The sequence below is a fragment of the Neofelis nebulosa genome, chromosome 14 (assembly GCF_028018385.1).
Source record: "Neofelis nebulosa isolate mNeoNeb1 chromosome 14, mNeoNeb1.pri, whole genome shotgun sequence".
Lineage (NCBI taxonomy): Eukaryota > Metazoa > Chordata > Mammalia > Carnivora > Felidae > Neofelis > Neofelis nebulosa.
Genome location: NC_080795.1, coordinates 54,808,565 through 54,828,807, shown reverse-complemented (window position 1 = coordinate 54,828,807; position 20,243 = coordinate 54,808,565). Strand labels below are relative to the sequence as shown.

General features: G+C 40.0%; 1 long non-coding RNA gene across 2 annotated transcripts in view; it reads right to left on the bottom strand.

Annotated features, from left to right (window-relative positions):
* Positions 1-3,641: 3,641 nt before the first annotated feature.
* LOC131494450 (uncharacterized) overlaps positions 3,642-20,243 on the bottom strand; it is a 48,237-nt gene continuing 31,635 nt past the window's right edge. For both annotated transcript variants that reach the window (XR_009253408.1, XR_009253409.1), the window contains exons 3-4: positions 6,946-7,020; positions 3,642-4,819 (exon numbers count right to left, since the gene is read on the bottom strand). This is a non-coding gene — a long non-coding RNA (uncharacterized LOC131494450). The remainder of the gene's footprint in view (positions 4,820-6,945; positions 7,021-20,243) is intronic.

Here is a 20,243-nt window from a genome sequence, read left to right as displayed (position 1 = left end):
TTTGAGTTATTAAGGGATTGGGGAACAAAATTCAAATTCTGCGCTCCTGAAACTGGAGGCCTACTCTTCAAAAGAAGGATTTGAGAATAGAAAAATAAATTGTACTATTTATTTTTTTAATGTTTATTTATTTTTTGAGGAGGGAGGGGCAGAGAGAGAGAGGGAGATGCAAAATTTGAAGCAGGCTCCAAGCTCTGAGCTGTCAGCAGAGAAATGGACGTGGAGCTCAAACTCATGAACCATGAGATCGTGACCTAAGCCGAAGTTGGACGCTCAATCGACTGAGCCACCCGGTGCCCCTAGAAAAATAAAATTTAAAAATGAAAGGAAGATTTACTGAGCAGAGAACAATGACTCCAAGAAACAGAGAGACAGAGAGCCTAAATCATACCTCTCAAACATGGGGCTCAATTGCATGGCTGTTACTCTGAGGACTTCTCCTCCTTTGAATGGATTAGTAAAATGGTAGCTCTTTTCTCAAATGCTGCCTGCATTTGTTGTGTTGTAGGGTTGTGGGTTTGTTTGTTTTTTTAGAGGTTGGGGGGGGGGTGGTGAGTGTTGGATGTTTTTAGGAATAACTTCAGCACAGCACCTTGATCATTATCAAATCTCCTCTTGAGAAAGAATATGGCTTATCGGTTTATACAGAGCTCCAAAGGTCTTTGTGCTTTTTCATTCTCTCTGGTTCAGTCCTGCTTATCTGAACACACAAGCCGCCCCCCACCCCAACATGCCACTGTGAGGACAGGACTGAAACATGAGCCTTTCTGAGTCTCAATAGTCTCTGAAGTTTTATCCTCAGCTCAAATAGAAAGCAGTTATACAAGACCTCTTGAATTAGAGAAAATAATTTCTGCTTTATTATTCTAATTACAAGCACTCCTGACTGGTTTTCAGGTCTGATTCTTTACAAACTGCTGTGTAATTCTTGAGAATCAGTTATTTAAAATTATAACTAGAAACACAAATACAATGAGGGACATAAAGAGGAAAAATGAAAAAACGAGACAAGACAAGAGCTTATGAAAAGTGGGGAGGTGGGGAAAGCAAGAGATACATAAAACTAGTTTTTTCAGTTAGAAGCCATGTTGTATTTTTTATGTTGTTCACTCCTGCCATCTAGTGGTTTTCATATAGTAATGCGGAAGTCAGAATTAGAAATCACAAATACAAGTTTTTAAATGGGATGTCAGTCACCCAACAATTTACCTCATCCACAAGTCCCCTCCCTCTCTCTCTGGTCTAGACATGATTGTGAATGTTCCACATGTGTTACTGCCCACAGCATTTCAACAGAGAGCCAAAACTCCAGATATGGAATGAATTTTAAGTTCCAAGGTTTCCACTTACCAAGCCCCACATTGAGCAAATTCCCAGAAAACTATTATATCTTGAAATTCTAGCATTTCACCAAGTTCCTCTTCCTAAATGTTGAATGACCCAATGTAATTCTGTTTCTTGGAAGGTACTATTAAACCCAAGAGTCAAATATACTAATCAAACATAAATGTAATCTCTGGGTACTGATTCATTAATCACAAACGTCACTTACCCTTTTTATGCTTGATGTAAAGAGACTCAATTATCCTTGATATAGTCTCAGTTTAAAATTTTTTTAAGTTGGAATTTTAAAGAATTTGCTTCAAAAATTTTTCTCAAAGACAGGTGTTTTACATTGTATATGAAGAAAAACAATGTGCCCTCTACCCTTGCAGGTTCTTGGCTGAGACCCCACTGTGATAACAGACAAATTAACAGGAAAAAAAGCCCCAGAAGTTTAATAACATATACATATGTATATTAATAACATATACATATGTATATTAATAACATATACATATGTATATTAATGTATATTAATAACATATACATATGTATATTAATAACATATACATTTAATAATGTATACATAAGAAAAACGCAGGAAAACTGAGTAAGTCCCCTGGATGGGCCTAAGCCACCACCTCAAATAACATCTCCAGCTAAAAACAAACAAACAAACAAAAAAGATGTTGGGGAGGAGGAGGGCAGTTATAGGAAGTTATTAGGAAAAGCACATAAACAGGGTAGGGTTGTCATCAGGTTTTAAGCCCTTGCCTTTTTCATTGATAAGAGTTTCTGGAAATTTAGTCATCCTTCTCTTCCCAAACAGAGAGGAAGACAGTCTTACAAATGAAGATTCCCCTTATAAATGTAAATGTCTCTTACAAAAGGGTAACATCTGCTCAGTTTTCAGTGCTTCTCCCATGTCTGCAGTCTCTTAAAAATAACCAGCTCAAAATAATCAATATGCCAAAAAGGCCTATCTTGAAGTGGTATATTTTGCTCCCCTTCACCATATCTGTGATCATCAGGGCATTGTAGGCGGTCCAACTGTAGACTCAGCTGCTGTGTTGGAGGCTCCCAGTACTACTGTGAAGACAGCCGCAAGGCTTGTAGGGTTGTGAGATAAGAAAGTTTTACAAGAGTCGGACACCTGCAGTGAGGGGCCTGATCTTCCCAAACATGGTATCAGAGGCACTGGTTCTACATTTTTTAAGGGGGGAAATCACAAGGGAAGCTTGATCTGAGAAGTAATGAGCTGTAAGCATGACTGGCTTGCTCTCTGGAAGAGAGTTTTGAAAAGGCATAAAACATTCCCAGGTCTAGACATGTGGATGACACGCAGAGATGGAAAATGGCAGACTGAGACAGAAGCCCAAGACATGTTTTTTAAAAAAGAATCTGGAGAGGAGGGATGGAGAATGTTTGACCCTGACCTGTAAAAAACACAGTGCAATTTTTGAAAAATATAATTCAGAGATACAAATAAGACTTGTATTTTCCAGTGAGGGGAAATTATTATTCATCTGTTGTCCTTCTGAAATCTCCAGGTAGTTAGGCAGAAATATCTGGTATATGTAACAAAACATCTTGGAGCATGTACCTTACTAACCGAATATCCTATACTACTATATTTTCATCATTGTTAGGCTGGGTGCCTTGACACTTGATCACTTCCAGGACTTCCTTATTTCCTACCCTTACACTCTGAATTCATGATGTCCAGCCACCCCAGCCTTCTCTATGTTCTTTGTTCTCATTCCTACCTCAGGACCTTTGTACCAGTGCTCTTCCTCTGCCTGCACTTTATTCTCCCTCATCACTTTGTCAATATGATCTCAAATTAAATATTACCTCTTCTGAAAAGTTTCCCCTGCTGGGGCACCTGGGTGGCTCAGTCGGTTGAGCATCTGACTTTAGCTCAGGTCATGATCTCGCAGTCCACCCTGCATCAGGCTCTGTGCTGACAGCTCAGAGCCTGGAGCCTGCCTCCTATTCTGTGTCTCCCTCTCTCTCTGCCCCTCCCCCACTTGCACTCTGTCTCTCTCTCTTTCTCTCTCTCTCTCTCTCTCAAAAATAAACATTGAGGGGCGCCTGGGTGGCTCAGTCAGTTAAGCGGCCGACTTCAGCTCAGGTCACGATCTCACGGTCCGTGAGTTCGAGCCCCGCGTCAGGCTCTGGGCTGATGGCTCAGAGCCTGGAGCCTGCTTCCGATTCTGGGTCTCCCTCTGTCTCTGCCCCTCCCCCGTTCATGCTCTGTCTCTCTCTGTCTCAAAAATAAATAAAACGTTAAAATAAATAAATAAATAAATAAATAAACATTGAAAAAAATTTTAAAAAGTTTTTCCTGCTACCCTGTCTAACATTGTACCTTGCCCAACACCCTAGATTCTTTCTATCAAATAAACTTCTCTTTTCACAAAGGTAATATCACTATTTATTATGATTATTATTTTGCTTATTGTTGTTTGTTAATTATCTATCTTCCCCTCCAGGATGTAAGTCCCATAAAGAGCAAGGTCTTCTACATCTTGTTTATTGCTTAAATCTACCAGGGCCCCAGCAGGAAGCAGATGAGTAGCTGGAGAAAGTTTAATAAGAGACCATTTACCAAGGGACTACTGCATGACTTCTGTCGCACAGGGGCAGTACAGCACTCAGGGCCTGAGTCACTTCTCGGCCTAAAGGGCACTGGAGCCCAGAGAATGAGAGGCTGTTGGAGAGGACCAACAACAAGAGAGAGGACCTATAGTGGAAGGGTACTGCTGGCCCATGGTCTCTCTTTAGAAGGGAGCCTGGAAAATACATGCCTTAACTCCCTCCCTCCAACCATCCCTTAAACTGCCTGCTGACCCTTTCTGGAACTGAACCCTAAAGGGAGCCAGCAGTCCCCACAGATCAGCCTCTGGGGGTAAAGAGCAGACTGGAGAAGGCTGGAGTCCAGATCTGCAGGGGCAAACAGAAGACATCTATCAGGTGACCAAATCTCAGTGCTGAGAACAGGGTCTGACAGAATAGGCACAATAAACATGTGCACAATCAATAAATAGCATAATGACTAGGAATTCAAAGCTGAAATGTCTTTGGTTTCAGAAAAAGCAAGTTGTACTTTCTCTAACAATAGCCTTTAGCCAGGAGCAGACTAAAGAGATCTGCCCCCCAGGAAGACACGAAGAAGCCAGGGACAGATGTTTGGCTGTGCAGTGCATTAAAGAAATAACGGAAGCCTATCTGAGATAGTGGATTGTGTGACATCACAACCAGCGGTAAAAGTACATACATTAGGGAGTAGAATGGGCAGTTCATTAATACTTTACAGTACAAGAGGCTTTGCAGTTAACAAAGAGCTCCACAGATGCTGCCGCATTCAAGCCTTGAAGTCTTCTGGCAGATAGCAAAGTATGTCCTCGTTTTATAGATGAGGACAATCCACTTAGCCAAGTTCAGTATCTTGTCCAAGGTCATACAGCTGGCCAGAACACAGCTGGCCAGAACTCTGTATTAGAGAGAACACAGAGAAGGAAAAATAAACCTTTTGGGTAACAACAACAACAACAAAAAAGATCCTTTAAAAGATACGAGTGATGAGGCTGAGGGAACTTGAGAAAAGACCCAATCTGATCAAAAATCATATAGTTATTAATTGTTACCCTACTTAATTGCAGAAACCACCCACTTTTGCGGAAGTCTTTAAACCAAGTATATTAGTCTGTGAGGCAAAAATGGTATAAAACATACAACATGAAAGAAAAAAAAATCAAGAATCTGGATAATTTGTCTGAATAACCCAAAGCTTAGAGATGGCATTTAAATGATCATATTGCCTCTAAAACTATCGCTCTCCTTCCTGCAGCCTAAATCTTGGCTGAGAAAGAGAAGGTAAGGTACAAGAAATTCATTTTAAGTGACAGCAATCCCCATGAAATAGTGGCGAAACAGGGCTTTTACTTCTCTGATATTAAATCTTCCCAGATAGTGGAATTCTGAACTAGTAGAGGCCAAACGATGAAACAAAAATTCATTTTTAACTATTTGTATTTATTTACCAGGTAACAGATTTAATCTTTTTCCGTGGTAGTTTACCACCAAGTCGGAATGTTATTTTTCATGTGCTGATCGTAAAGGAAGGAAGAATATTCTTACTGGGAATAAAAGTCGTTAGCCTTTACAGATGACTTTAGCACCTTCTCCCGCCTCTTTGCAGATGGAAGGAAGCCCAGCAAGGGCTCTAGAAAACCTGAACAAGAAAGGAAACGGGAGGGTTGGGGGGGCGGGCGGTATGGTATTCCTGGAGATTTTGAAAGTACAGGCAATATGCCATGTTCTCAGCCACAACAGTTAAAACATGATCTTCAAAGTAGCCTCAATCAGTCCCAGACTTCTTGCATTAGACTTCCAATGCTAGATTCCAATTTTAGTTCACCAGGCTTGTGGGTTTATGAGAGACACTCAAATGTTGAGCCATCAGTAAAAGGCATTTATGTAGTTTATACTGAACAATAATGAAAAAAATCTCCTCAAAATAGCTTTGTTAAGACACTCTTTTTAAAAATCTGCAAGTAAATCTTTCAGGACATTGTTTAAAATCTACTTTTGAAAGGACCCATTAAAAGCATTTCCCCGTGAGCAACGCAGCCACTGACCTGCATTATTCAATGTGCTGTACTGCAATTAATCTGAAATCCTTACTCCCTTGCTCCCCATGTAAACGGAACAGCAGTGGAATAAAACAACTGGAAAATGAAGGCTCTCACTTTATTATTCACAAGCTGCACTCCATAGTTGTTATTCATAGATTAGTTTCTTCTGAGACCAAAAACAATTAAGTGCACAGAAACCTAATTCTGCACAGTATGCGACAGAATTAAATAATCTACCCTGGAAATGAGTAAAACTCTAGTACTGGCCTATCTGCTCATTGTCTTTACAATACAGACTGAATCTTTGTACTTCAGGCCCCCAAGCCACTAAACGAGAATGACTTGATTTACCACAGTGTTCTATACCTCAAGCAGGACTTGAAGACTGAACTACGGGCCCAAGAAATTGATGTGTGCCTTCCAAGTGCCGGTACTAGAAAGGTTGCTGTCCTGTCCTGGCGTGCATCTAACACGCCACAACACATATGACAGGTCTAGGAATAGCTTTGAATCTGAGCAGGATTTGAGATTAAATGCCTCTGCCAATTACCAGTTGTGTGATTTTAAAAACTTACTTATTTCTGGAGCTAGACAGTATTATGCTAAGTGAAATAAATCAGTTAGAGAAAGACAAATGCCATATGATTTCACGCATATGTGGAATTTAACAAATGAGCACTGGAATAAAAAAGAGGCAAACCATAAAACAGGCTCTTTTTTTTTCTTTTTTCTTGTTTTTTTTTTTCATAAAACAGATTCTTAACTATAGAGAACAAAACTGAAGGTTGCTGGAGAGGAGGTGGGCAGGGGATGGGCTAAATGGGTAATGGGTAATAAGGAGGGCATTTGCTGGGATGAGAACTGGGTTCCTATGCAAGACATGAATCACTAGGTTCTACTCCTGAAACTAATATTACACTGTATGCTAACTGGAATTTAAATAAAAACTTGAAACTACAAAAAAAAAACCCAAACAACTTACTTATTAATCATCCTTGGACCTCAATTTCTTCATCTGTAAAAAGAGGATGATAATGGTGCACAGCTCACTGGGTAACTGAGAGGAGAGAATGAGAGAATGTGTGTAAAATTTGTAGTTCAGAGCCTAGCACATAGTAGGTCCTTTAGAGTACATGAGCTAGATATTGCTCCCACCACACTCAGGGGTAAGCCAAGCTCACTGCTCCTCTTGCGTGATTTCTCTATGACTACAAACAACCCTATCCTGCCGCTCAGAATGCTCTATTCTCTCTCCTCCCCTCACTGCTTGCTCTTCCCCAATGATTTCCTCCAAGAGTTTTCAGGTAAAGGGGCATAGGTGCCTTCCTCTATCCCTGTGCATCCTTGGGGTTCCTACTAAAAGACTAGGAACAGGGGTGTGTCTGGGTGGTTCAGTTGGTTAAACTTCCGACTTGGCTCAGGTCATGATCTCATGGTTTGTGTGAGTTCGAGCCCTGCGTCAGGCTTTGCGCTGACAGCTCAGAGCCTGGAAACTGCTTCAGATTCTGTGTCTCCTTCTGTCTCTGCCCCTGCCCCACTCACGCTCTGTCTCTCTCACACACAAAAATGAAAATAAACATTAAAAAGAAAAAAAAGAGTAGGAACAAAGGAATAAACAAGTGAGCCCAAGGCGAGAAAATGGAAGGAAGCCTGAAGCTTCAGTGAAAATCGAGCCCACCACGTGAAGTAGTACACCATGCTTCTCACTTCCTGAACTTTTCCCTGATCACACCCTTCCTTTGCAATTCAAAATGTCCCAAAGCAGTGCTTTGCCACTACAGTTGCTTGTGTATCTATTTGATGTTAGTTCTCATATTTTCATTCGTTTTTTGCCTCTCATTAAACTGAAAATTTTTAAGCCTGTGTGCACTATTCAAACCAACTATGCCCTAAAATAATTTACATGCTTCTGTTCTGTTTTGCCAGAGAAACTCTCACTTCCTCTACTAGGATGATTGTCAACTCTTGACTGTTATTGCTTAAGTCACCCAGATGCTGGCCTCCCATCTTTCAAGGGTCCCCTTCCTCCAGAATGTCACCCGAGTCAGGTCTCCCTGCACCTTCTACCACCAAGACCGTATTCAGTCTCACACCAGCCACCGTCCTCCTCTCCCCCCCCCCCCCACACCTCCTTTCTTCTCCAAGCACTACTGATCCAAGGCAGGAGGAGGAGCCAGACCAGTTCTGAGAGTTCAGGAGTGAAGATACCACAGAAGGTACACCAACTTCAAATTGAGAGTGGACATTGGAGTTCCCAAAATGTATCCACCATTCTCCATCTCTGCAGGGAATTCCTCACTGGCTTGCTCCTTTGTAGGGTCTCTAAAATCACCAGTCTCTGATGGCCTGTCTCTGCCTCACCACTGCCCTTCTGTTTATGTACATACCTTCCTATTCCTGCTGGGTTGTCACTCAGAACAGTGACAATTTACTGCCTTCTGCCCCCTTTCACCAAAGCCCCAGGCCTACATTTGTAGATCCAAAGAATTATTAATGGGCCTTGCTAAACAAAGATACACCTACTTTATTGAAGCATTCTCCAACTTTGTTGAGATAGAATGACATACAACATTGTGTAAGTTTAAGGTGTACAGAAGATTTGATACATGTAGATACTGTGAGGTGATCGACAGTAGAACTAGATAACAGCTCCATCACCTGACACAATTATCATTATTTGTGTGTGTGGTTAGTACATTTAATATTTATTCTGTCAGGAACTTTCAAGGGTATAATACAGTTTTATTAACTATAATCACCATGATGTATATTCGATCCTCAGAACTTTTCCATCTTGTAACTGGAAGTTCGTACCCTTTGACTAACATCTTCCCATTTCTCCACTGCCCCCCAGTGCCTGGCAACCACCATTCTACTCTCTGTTTCTATTAGTTTGGTTTTTTAGATTTCAAATGTAAGTGAGATCATACAATATTTGTCTTTCTCTGACTTTTTATTTCACTTAGCATGTCCTTGAGGTCCATGTAAGTGTCATGAATGGCAAGATTTCCCTTTTTCTTATGGCTGAATAATATTCCTATAGGGTGTGTGTGTGTGTGTGTGTGTGTGTGGGTGTGTGTGTGTGTACTACATCTCCTTTATGTATTCATCCATCAGTGGACACTTCGGTTGTTCCCATGTCTTGGCTATTGTGAATAATGCTTCAACGAACATCAGTGTGCAGATATATCTTCAACATCCTCATTTCATTTCCTTTGCATATATACCCAGAAGTGGAATTTCTGGATCATAAGATAGTTCTGTTTTTAATTTCTTGAGAACCTCCATATTTTCCACAATGGCTGTAACAACATTCCCAGCAACAGTACACAAGTGTTCCCTTTTCTCCACATCCTCAAGAATACCTGTGATCTCTTGTCTGTTTGATGATAGCCATTCTAACAGGTGTAAGATGATATGTAGTTGGAATTTTTGATTTGCATTTCCTGATGATTAATGATGTTGACCATCTTTACATGTACTGTTGAACATTTTTATGTCTTCTTTATAGGAATGTCTATTCAGGTCCTCTGTCCATTTTTTAATTGGGTTGTTTGAGTTTTCTGCTACTGAGTCATATTAATTCCTTATATTTTTTAGATATGAACTCTCTATCAGATGTATAGGCTTGCAAATATTTTCTCCCATTCCATAGATTATCTTTTCATTTTGTTGATTATTTCTTTTGCTGTGCAGAGGCTTTATAGTTTCACATAGTCCCATTTATTTGTTTTTGCTTTTGTTGTTTGCATTTTGTGTCAAATCCAAAAAATCATTGCCAAGACCCATGTCAAGGAAATTATCCCCTGCATTTTCTTCTAGAGTTTTCCAGTTTTGGGGTCTTACCCTTAAGTCTTTAATCCATTCTGAGGGATTTTTGTATATAGTGTAAGATAAAGGTCCAGTTTCATTCTTTTGCATGTGGGAGTCTAGTTTTTCCAACACCATTTACTGAAGAGACTATCTTTTCCACATTGTACATTTTTGGTGCCTTTGTTGAAATTAGTTAACTATATATGTATGGGTTTATTTCTGGATTACTTATTTTGTTCCATTAATCTATGTGTCAATGTCAGAATGTTTTAATTACTATTGCTTTGTAATACAGTTTGAAATCAGAAATTGTGATGCTTCCAGCTTTGTTCTTTCCCAGGATTGCTTTGGATATTCAGAGTCTTTTCTGGTTCCATCCAAGTTTTAGGATTGATTTTTCTCATTTCTGTGAAAAATGCCATTGGAATTTTTATAGGGATTGCATTGAAATTACAGATGGCTTTGGGGGTACCTGGGTGGCTCAGTTGGTTAAGTGTCCAACTTTGGCTCAGGTCATGATCTCAGGGTTCGTAAGTTTAGTTCCTGCATCAGGCTCTGTGCTGACAGCTCAGAGCCTGAAGCCTGTTGTATATTCTGTGTCTCCCTCTCTCTCTGCAACCCCCCTCCCTGTCTGTGCTCTGTCTTCTCTCTCTCTCACAAAAATAAATAAACATTAAAAAAAATTTAAGAAATTACAGATGGCTTTGGATAATATGTGCATTTTAATAATATTAATGCTTTCAATTCATGAACATGGGATATCTTTCCATTTATTTGTATCTTCTTCATTACTTTCATTAAAGTCATTGATTTCAGTGTACAGAAGTTCACCTCCTTGATTAGATTCATTCCTACATATTTTATTGTTTTTGAGGCTAACAATAGGATTGTTCTCTTTGTTTCTTTTTCAGATATTTCATTGTTAGTGTATAGAAACAAAACTGATTTCTACATGTTGATTTTTTATCCTGTAACTTTACTGAATTTGTTGATTAGTTCTAACAGTTTTTTGGTAGAGTCATTAAGATTCTTTCCCTCTTATCCTCTCCAACACATCCAATCTCAGATTGTTTGCTCCAGCAGTATGCCGTAACTTCTCCACTAGACTCCTGGACTTTCACAAAAGCTTTCTCATCTGTGGATGACTGACTAAGTTGGTTTTCTCCAGGGACTCTCAGACTGCAGCTGCGAGGGGCTGGAGCTGGTTCATGGGTCATTTTGGAGTCCACAGCTGGGACTGAGGTCTCTTTGCCTATTATAGTTGGGTAAGACTTCTCCTAGGTTCCTTGGCATGAGGTGCTGGTGACAGAACCAAAGCTAAACAGAGCAGTAGGTGAGTCCTCAGGAGTACAGAGGTGCTTCTAGGTCTATAGCTAAGACTAAAGCCAGTGAGTCAACTGCCTGGGTATAGACTTATCCTCACAAAACAGCTCTCCTCATTCTTGGACTGCACCAGGGTTTCACAATCTCCCACCTGGATCCCACAGCTCTCTTCAAAGGTACTTTTGTCTGTGGATGGATGCCAAACTGTTGAGGAGATACTAGTGAAAGATGTCTTATTTAGCCATCTTGCTGATATCACTGTCCAAGGGGCATCTTCTTTGAATTTGCACACTAATCATTCAAATATCCAACAGAATATTTGAAATTTCACCATTTTCTTTACTTACTTAAGGTTACATTTTTAGGTTTCCCATTCTCGTCTCCTCCCAACCAGGAGATTTCCTGGTTTTGATTTCCACTTCTTCCCTTGCTTCCAGACCTGCTCGTATGCATTATTTTTTTTTTTTTTCAGAGTACATTCAGTGATCTTTCCAAAACACAGTTCTGGCTACACATCACTGCTGTGCTTTGGGACACGGTCTGATTCTCTCCCAAGGCTTTATCCTTGAGAGGCTGTACGGTGTAGTAGTCAGAGCACACTCTGTAAACAGACTGTTTAAGCTCCTCTTCCACCCTTACTAGCATGACTGGTCACTAGTGTGATTTTGGGTAAGTTGCTACATCTTACTATATTTCTCTTCTATGTGGTGGAGACAATGATATTCCTTACCTTTGAGCATTTATACAGATTAAGTGAACTGTTATGCATAAAGCCTAGCTCAACTAGGCACTAGAGAAGTATTTGCTAGTGTTATTGCTGGATCTTCCCTTCCTGAACTATCCTCTGTTTACTTCATCCTCACCTTTTGCCATTTTCCCTTGCACTTTGTGCTAAATTTGAGGTGACTCTGAATGCACCAAGATTTACCTCCCCCATGACCTGGGTTGCCTAGGTTGTTCTCTCTGTAACAAAGAGAGAGAGAGAGAAAGAGAGAGAGAGAGAGAGAGAGAGAGAGAGAGAGAAGGAGGAAGAAAGAAAGAAAGAAAGAAAGAAAGAAAGAAAGAAAGAAAGAAAGAAAGAAAGAAAAAGAAAAAAGAAAAAATCTATTTTTTCCCTCCTTTTTCACTTCACCAGGACCCTAATCATTTTTTTCAGGTCACAACTTCCAAATTAGATCTCAAAAAGAGACTTCCCAGACCCTCCAAGACCAGCGCCCCTTCTATGTGCTTATGTGACACCATGTTCTCAACATGACTAATGCTATTACTTGTAAGTGACTTCTTTACTTGTCTGTATTTATCTTAGTCATACCACACTGCAAATCCTTTGAAAGCAGGAAGCATTTCTTGTTCACCATTCTATTCCTAGACTGCCAGGCATACTGGTAGCATCTGATAAATGCTCCATAAATGCTTCTTCAATAAATGTTGAAAGCAAAAGGATTAAACAAAATAAAGGCAAATTTTACCATTTATACAAATTTTTAACATTGAGCACAAAGGTTCAGAAATCCCTAATGGTTCAACTCTTTAATATTTTAAATTGAAACATCTTCAGAATGGGTTTTTATGATCTTCACTATTCCTGAACATGGTGTCAACTTGGTACATGGAATGAAGAAAGAAATTTTCACAGATGAGCAAAAAATTCTGTACTTCCTTCAGCTGTGTGCATGCTGTCTAAGGCAGACCAGGCTGAACTATCCCTTCCAGCCAGGGTTTGAAATAGAGCAGATAAAGCAAAAATTATGTTTCTCTTCTAGAGCTTTAGAACATTATGCCCTATGCCATTTGGAAATTTGCAATGCTTCTTGATGATGCCAAGGATGGTGGTGATGAAAATCATGACAACAATGTTTAGTCCAGTGAGGGTCCCAGATGTTCCCACTGGTATTATGGATTGAGATTTGACAGGAAGATGGAAAAGGAAAGGCAAGGATCTCATCCACTCCTACTTCTCAAGAGCTTTATAATATTTATTATCTCTTTTATTTTGGGTTGATCTTCCCATTCAAAATATTTTTAATTCTCTGCTATTAGGAAGGAAGGAAGGAAGGAAGGAAGGAAGGAAGGAAGGAAGGGCGAGCCTGTAACTTTGACATTCCATTTTCCTCTCCTTCATAGCAAAACTTCTCAAATAAAACATCTATAGGTCATTACCTCTCAGTCACTCTTCAGCTATCTCTGGTATGACTTTGATTCCATCTCTCTACCATGTCAACTAACCTAGTGGGCATTTTCCATTCTCCTGTTATTTGGTCTCTCAGTAGAATTTTTTGTGTCCACTTAACTGAGCCATGGTGTGGCCAGATATTTAGTCAAACATTATTTTGGGTGTATCTGTTGGGGTGTTTTTGGAGGAGATTAACATTTAAATCAGTAGACTGAGTAAAGCAGATTGCCCTCCCTAATGTGAATGGGCATCACACAATTAGTTGAAGGCTTGAATAGAACAAAAAAGGCTGACCCCATTCCCTGAACAAGAAAGAATTCCTCTGCCTGGTTGCCTATAAATGGGAACACTGGCTTTTTCCTGCCTTCAAGTTCTAACTGAAACATTAGCATTTCCTGGGTCTGGAGAGTGCCAGCATTTGGGTTGGAAGTATACTCATGGCTCTCCTGGGTCTCCAGCTTGCATCCTTCAGGCCTTGGACTTGTCAGCCACCATAGTTACATGAGCCAATTCCTTATAATAAATGTTTTCATATAAAGATAAATTTTAAATATAATTGGTTCTTTTTCTCTGGAGAACCTCGACTAATTCAGCTACCATTCTATTCTCCCATCTCCATTTCCTTACCTATTCTCTTTAACACATCCAATCTGGCTTCCATCATGCTGAGATCATCTAATACCCTCATGCAGCTAAATCCAATGGACATTTGCAGTGTTACTTCTCCTGGGCTTTTAGCATATTTGACAACTGATTAATTACTTCTTTTTGAAAATATTCGTTCTGCATCCTCTGTGACACCACTCTTAGTTTTTCTCTGACTTTCAACTCTTCCTCTGTCTCTTTTACAAGCTCACTTTTCTTTTTCTGGCCATTGAATAGTAGAGTTCTTCTAGACTCATCCAGCCCCTCTTCTTGCTACACACTCTCTCTAGGCAATTTCATCCATGATTCTTTGTGCTTCATTGATGACCAAGTTTTTATCTCCTGCTATCTCTTTGACATTCTAGTTTCATGAACCCAACTACCTCCTTATATTTAACACTTCAAGTCTAAAAGGGAGCTCTGTTCCCCCATGCCCATCCTTCCCATATTCTTTATTTCAATGAAGGGTGGTACCATCTGTTGCATTCCAAGAAACCTGAAGGCTTCCTTGACAATCTCCTTCTGCCATCTACCATATTTGTTCCATTGCCAAATTTTCTCAAGTTTACCTCCTAAATATCTATTAATTCCACTTACTTTTTTGCCTTGCCTCTACTTTGATCCAAAACATTATCTTCCCATCCAGTGCTAAAAGGGCATCTCCTAGCCAAATTCTTACCAATGCTTCTTTCCAATCCATTCTTCAGACTTTCGCAAGATTGACACACACACCCCCACTCCCCACCCCCCCACCCCCACCCCCACACAAGCTTGAAGCCTTTTAATCATTTCCCTATTGCTCTTGGGAGAAAGATCAAAACCATTCACAGATCCAAAAAAGCTTTGTTCGATCTGTCCATCACCTACATTTCATCTTACCTGTATTCTCCTGCTCTCCAATGCTCCTGCCACAGTCATCTTTCAGTTCCTTATGGGGGTCATATTCCCTCCTGTGACAGTATTTGCACACCCTATTCCCTCCTCCTGAAGTGCTCTTCCTCCTGAAATGTCACTTCCTTAGGAAACCTTCTCTCACTTTCTATATTAAGATGGGTCAGTGTTATACTCTGCCATATATTCTCCCTTTTTTTTCTTACAATTATCACATTTGCCCTTGGAATCAGTTAATTGACACTCATTTCCACAAGAATCTAAGTACCTTGAGGGCAGACACCCCATCTACCTTACTCATCAAGGTAAACTCAGCCCTTATGTTAAAAAAAACACTCAGTAAACATTAGTTGACTTTTGAATGAAAAAGGAGTCTCTTTATATCGTCTCCCCTCTGGTATTGAGAAGAAAAAGATCCTGGCATATCTCTTTCTCCACTGCTATGACTAAAGGAAACAAATTAAATATTTACTTTTCGGCTGTAACACTTCATTTTTATAATACATGGACTCTCCATAAAGTTACATTGTTACTTGTCTAAAAAGATCTGAGGAGACCTTCTCCTATTTTCCAGCATAAGATAGAGCCATGCGTAACAGAGAAGATACAGTGTGTTAAATAGTAGCCAGGAAATGGGCTTCTAGTCTGAGCACTAGATGTTATTAAGGGTAGTTTAGGGAGACAGTAAGACTGCCTATAGTCAAATCCTGGATCTGCCACTTAAAGCTGTGTGATCATAGCAAGTTACTTAACCCCTCCAGGCATCAGGTTCCTCATAAAAAAGAATTAAAAATAGAATCTACTGGGTGGCTCAGTCGGTTAAGCACCTGACTCCAGATTTCAGCTCAGGTCATGATCTCATGGTTGGTGAGCCTGCGCCCCAGGTCGGGCTTCACTCTGACAGCACAGAGCCTGCTGGGGATTCTCTCTCTCTCCCTCTCTCTTGGTCTCTTCCCCTGCTCTCTATAAATTAATAAATAAATAAATAATTTAATTAATTAATTTAAAAAATAAGATCTACTTCATCAGGTGGTTGTGATGACTGAAAAATTAATATATAATTAATATATGTAAATCATGTAGGACAGGCCAAACATACAGGGGTAGTGATTATTATTTAACAGTTTCAGATCAATGCTCTGCTCCAGCACTATGTTAAGCACTACATGTGTATTAGTTCTGATGTATTTATTCTACCAGTAAGATGAGTGGACCAAAATGAATTTTTTAAAAAACCTTTTGAATTCTGCCATTTCAGGGATTTTAGGCAAACTAACTCTGCCACAGATATAAATCACACTTTGCTATAGCCTCTCTGCTATATCTACTAATAATTCTGCTTGCTTGTGCTTGTACTGAATATTTCTCAAAGCACTCCCCAGATACTATCTCATTTGGTGCTCATACTCTTTAAGAAGAAATCTAACAGAAAGACCATGGAGTCCAGTAGCAAAAGCCAGGGCTAACAGAGCAACTACGGGCTCTGTGTTATTTACTGGAGTTTTTATTTGGGAAAGCCCCCTAAGTGCTATGATTCTTTGCAAAGTACTTCACTTGCAAAGTACAATAATTAGGCTTTGTTTCCTCTGGATCTCTCCCTCTCTTCCTCTCTCTCTCTCTCTCTCTCTCTCTCCATAGATAGATGATATAGAGACAGAGATAGAGAGAGAGAGAGAGACATGGATATAGATATACATATACATATAGATATCAGTCTTAAACCAAATATTCTCCATTTCTTTAAATCATCATTTAAGGACTGTCCCTTTCAGAAGACTGCTTCCCAAGCAATACCACCAATTCCTAATCAACAGAACAAGCATTTATCTGCTCCCATACAGATCTATTGTAGGTCGTTTCTTGGGTACTGTTGTGGATTTCAAGCCCAAATGATTCCTGTTCTCTGAGTCTGTAAAACTAATACTGAGGTCCCCACTTTTATTTGAAAAGATCAGTGGCTAACAACAGCATTATGCCCAACATTCTGAACACAAGCCCTTGAGAAAGAAAAAGCCTGCATTGAAATTTTAAGATTTACCACAAGAGGGCAGGGCTGATTCAATCCTGGACAACTCTCCTTCCCGCCCCCCCCCCCGCCCCCCCGCCGCTTCTTTGTTTCCCTTCATTTCGTTCTTCTTCTTCTTTTTTTAATGTGATAAAAGGGATACGCATATGCAGTGATAATGAGAATATAACTTGGTAAAAACTTTTCCCAAAAATAGCATGGTGCCTTTCCTGACAATCATAAAAATGCTCATATACTTCAACCATAGTTCATTTTATTGAAATGTGTCCATAAAGGATGAGTCCTAAAGAAATAAAAAGTGATATATGAAAGAAGTCCTTGTAACATTATCTTTTTAAAATGGAAAATATCTAAATATATAACATTGTAGGATTTAAATAAATAAATAAATAAATAAATCAAACTAGTGGAATCTACTCTAATTCTTTTACATGAATATTTAGAAAATTGGGCAGCAGAGTATTAAAATACTTACAGAGAGTTAAAAAGTAAAGAATATTACATTTAATTTATCCTAGACTGTATGCATGTAGAAGGTATGAAAGAAAAAATCACAAGTGCATATATTCAGTGGGGCCAGAATGAAGTGTAGAAAAATGAAAAAGATTCTTTTTTTCTAGCACAGTAGAAGAGGTAATTTCTTACTTGCAATATTATTGTTACAGTGTTATATATACCATGCATTTTAATGCCTTTACCTGTAACAGAATCAGTGATGAATATTCCACCTTTTTAGGGCTTTATTCAAGACATTTTCACCTGAATCGCCAAGTATGGCGCTGCTTGTTTCTACCCAATCTCCATTCTTCCCTCCATTTCTATTAACCAAACCCACAGTTTGGTCACAAAGAACCCTGTTAAATATGCTCATCTCCACTGAAACTTTGCAACCAGAAAAACCATGTATTCCAGTTCTGGAAAGAGAGATGTAAGCAGAGGCCACTGGTTGAAGCTTCCAGGAAAGCTCTTTATAAAATGACAGCCTCAGCTGGCATACAGACTTTGTCTTTGTCCTTTGCCCATTGCCCCTCCCATGTTCTAGCTTAGGATGCAGATGCCATGCCTGGAGGCAAAGCAGCCATTTTGCAGCCATGAGGATAAGAGAGATGCAAAGGATGGCAGAGCAGGAAGACAGAGGAAGCCCGGTCTCCAGTGGTGTCATGGAGCTGTCATGCCAGATCCGTACAACACCCTCTGGATTTGTTCCTGTGTAGGCAAACTGAGCCCACTTGGCAAAGTCATTACAGTCAAGTGTGCTATGTTGCAGCCAAACAAAATCACAATTAATACACCATGAAAGGAAGCAATAGAAATACGAAGTTATCCTAGTAATAGGAAGAGAGCCACAATCAGCTTCAAGGGCAGCAATGGGCATGTGGGAAAGACCGGAAGATGAATTCTTGAAGACATCCCTCAAGGAGCTTTGTGAGAAAGTATAATTGCCAGAAGACCTCATCTATAGCATAGTATGAACTCTGGCTGCAGAGTTTAAAACTTTTGAGATCTCAGAGGAGCTCTCTGACTCAAATCTGGCTAGCTTTGTACCAATCTTCCCATTTTTGGTACAGTGGAAAGAGTATGCCACTTTTAAAAATCCACCCCTGTGTATTGTTACACAAACGCTCAAGCTACACGTAAAGTAATGCCTGTCATAGCACTGTCTTAATAACAGAAAAAGCACCATTTAAAATATGTCCAATAAGGGAGTAAATACATTATGGGATTATATATCCACATCTTGGGATACTATGCAACTTTTTCTAAGTTCATCTGTAAACACTTCTAAAGTTCACTGTTAATTTTAAAAAGCAAGTAGTCAAGGGGTGCTTGGGTGACTCAGTTGGTTAAGCTTCTGACTCTTGATTTCAGCTCAGGTCATGATCTCATAGTCATGAGATTAAGCCCCATGTCAGGCTCTGCACTTTGGAATCTCTCTCTCTCTCTCTCTCTCTCTCTCTCTCTCTGCCCCTCCCCTGCTTGAGCTTACATGAGAGCACGTTTTCTCTCAAAATAAATTAAAAAATTCTTAAAAAAAGAACAAGTAGTCAAAATATGATCCCATGTATTGAAAATAAAAACAAATATATTAGATACTCATGTAAAAATATATAAACAGAGGACTGGAAGGATGCACCCCAAATTATTCACCTTTCAGTGGTTACCTCTAAGGAAGGAATGTCCTATCTGCCTTTGCATTGTTTGAATATGTACAAGTATGACTTGTGTGATTTAAATATTCTGCAAAGATGTTTCGTCACTCACTTCAAGCGAATTTGTTTTGGCAGAGTGTTTTCACCACAGTATGTTAAACACATTGTTAATAAGAAATATTATAAATATGTTTATATAAAATGTATGGTTTTGAACATAGTATTTTTTGAGAAGGGAAAAGCATATTTACACCTAAAAGGTGAGTAATGTGAAAAGTTGTTTGAATTTAAATAAAAGCCAGTGGACCAATACTCCTTGCAGCTGTGGTCCTCAGGCCCCCAGTAAAAATTCTAGCACAGGGGCGCCTGGGTGGCTCAGTCAGCTAAACATCCAACTGATGGTTTTGGCTCAAGTCATGATCTCATGGTTCCTGGGATGGAGCCCCGCGTCAGGCTCTGTGCTGACATGGGGAGCCGGCTTGGGGTTCTCTCTTTCCTTCTCTCTCTGCCCCTCTCCCACACTTGTTGTCTCTCTGTCTCTCTCTCTCTCTCTCTCTGTCTCAAAATAAATAAATAAACTTCAAAAAGAAAATTCTACCATGGCGGCTGGGGCTGGGCTTCTGCCTCTCCACATCTGTAAAGGAGGAACTGGATTAGGTTTCATGCAGACTACAACACACAGAATGGGAAGTGACTCCAGCTTCCCAGGCAGAAGGAAATCCTGCTGGCAGAGGCCCCTGACACACCAGCTTAGAGTCAGCAGCAGCCAAAGTAATGAGATACTGACCCATCCCCGTGAGGAGTGTGCCCCTCTCAGCCTGCTCTCCTCAACACCTCACTGCCTGCTTCCATAATGAAGGAAATAAATGCAAGTGTTGAGCTAACCTAGAGTGTGGGCCTGTGTCATCAGTGATTTCTCCTGGTACAGCCTGCTCTTTGAATTCTGAACGCGGGGCTTTTACATTTAAACTTGACTCAGAATAAAGCAACAATGCAAGTGTCTTGGGGTTATTACTCATTATTTAAGGATAGAGGGAGAGAAGAAGGGACAGAAAGACAGACTCTGAGATCAAATAGATGCAAATTCAAATCCAGACCCCGCTGCTTAAAGCCTGTGTGTACTTGGGCAAGTGAACTTAATCCCTTTGTTTCCAAATCTGCAAAGTGTGGTATGGTGAGCTGAAAAAATGCCCCCCGCCCCACACACACACAAAGAGATATCTGTGTCCTGGGGTGACTGGGTGGCTCAGTCAGTTAAG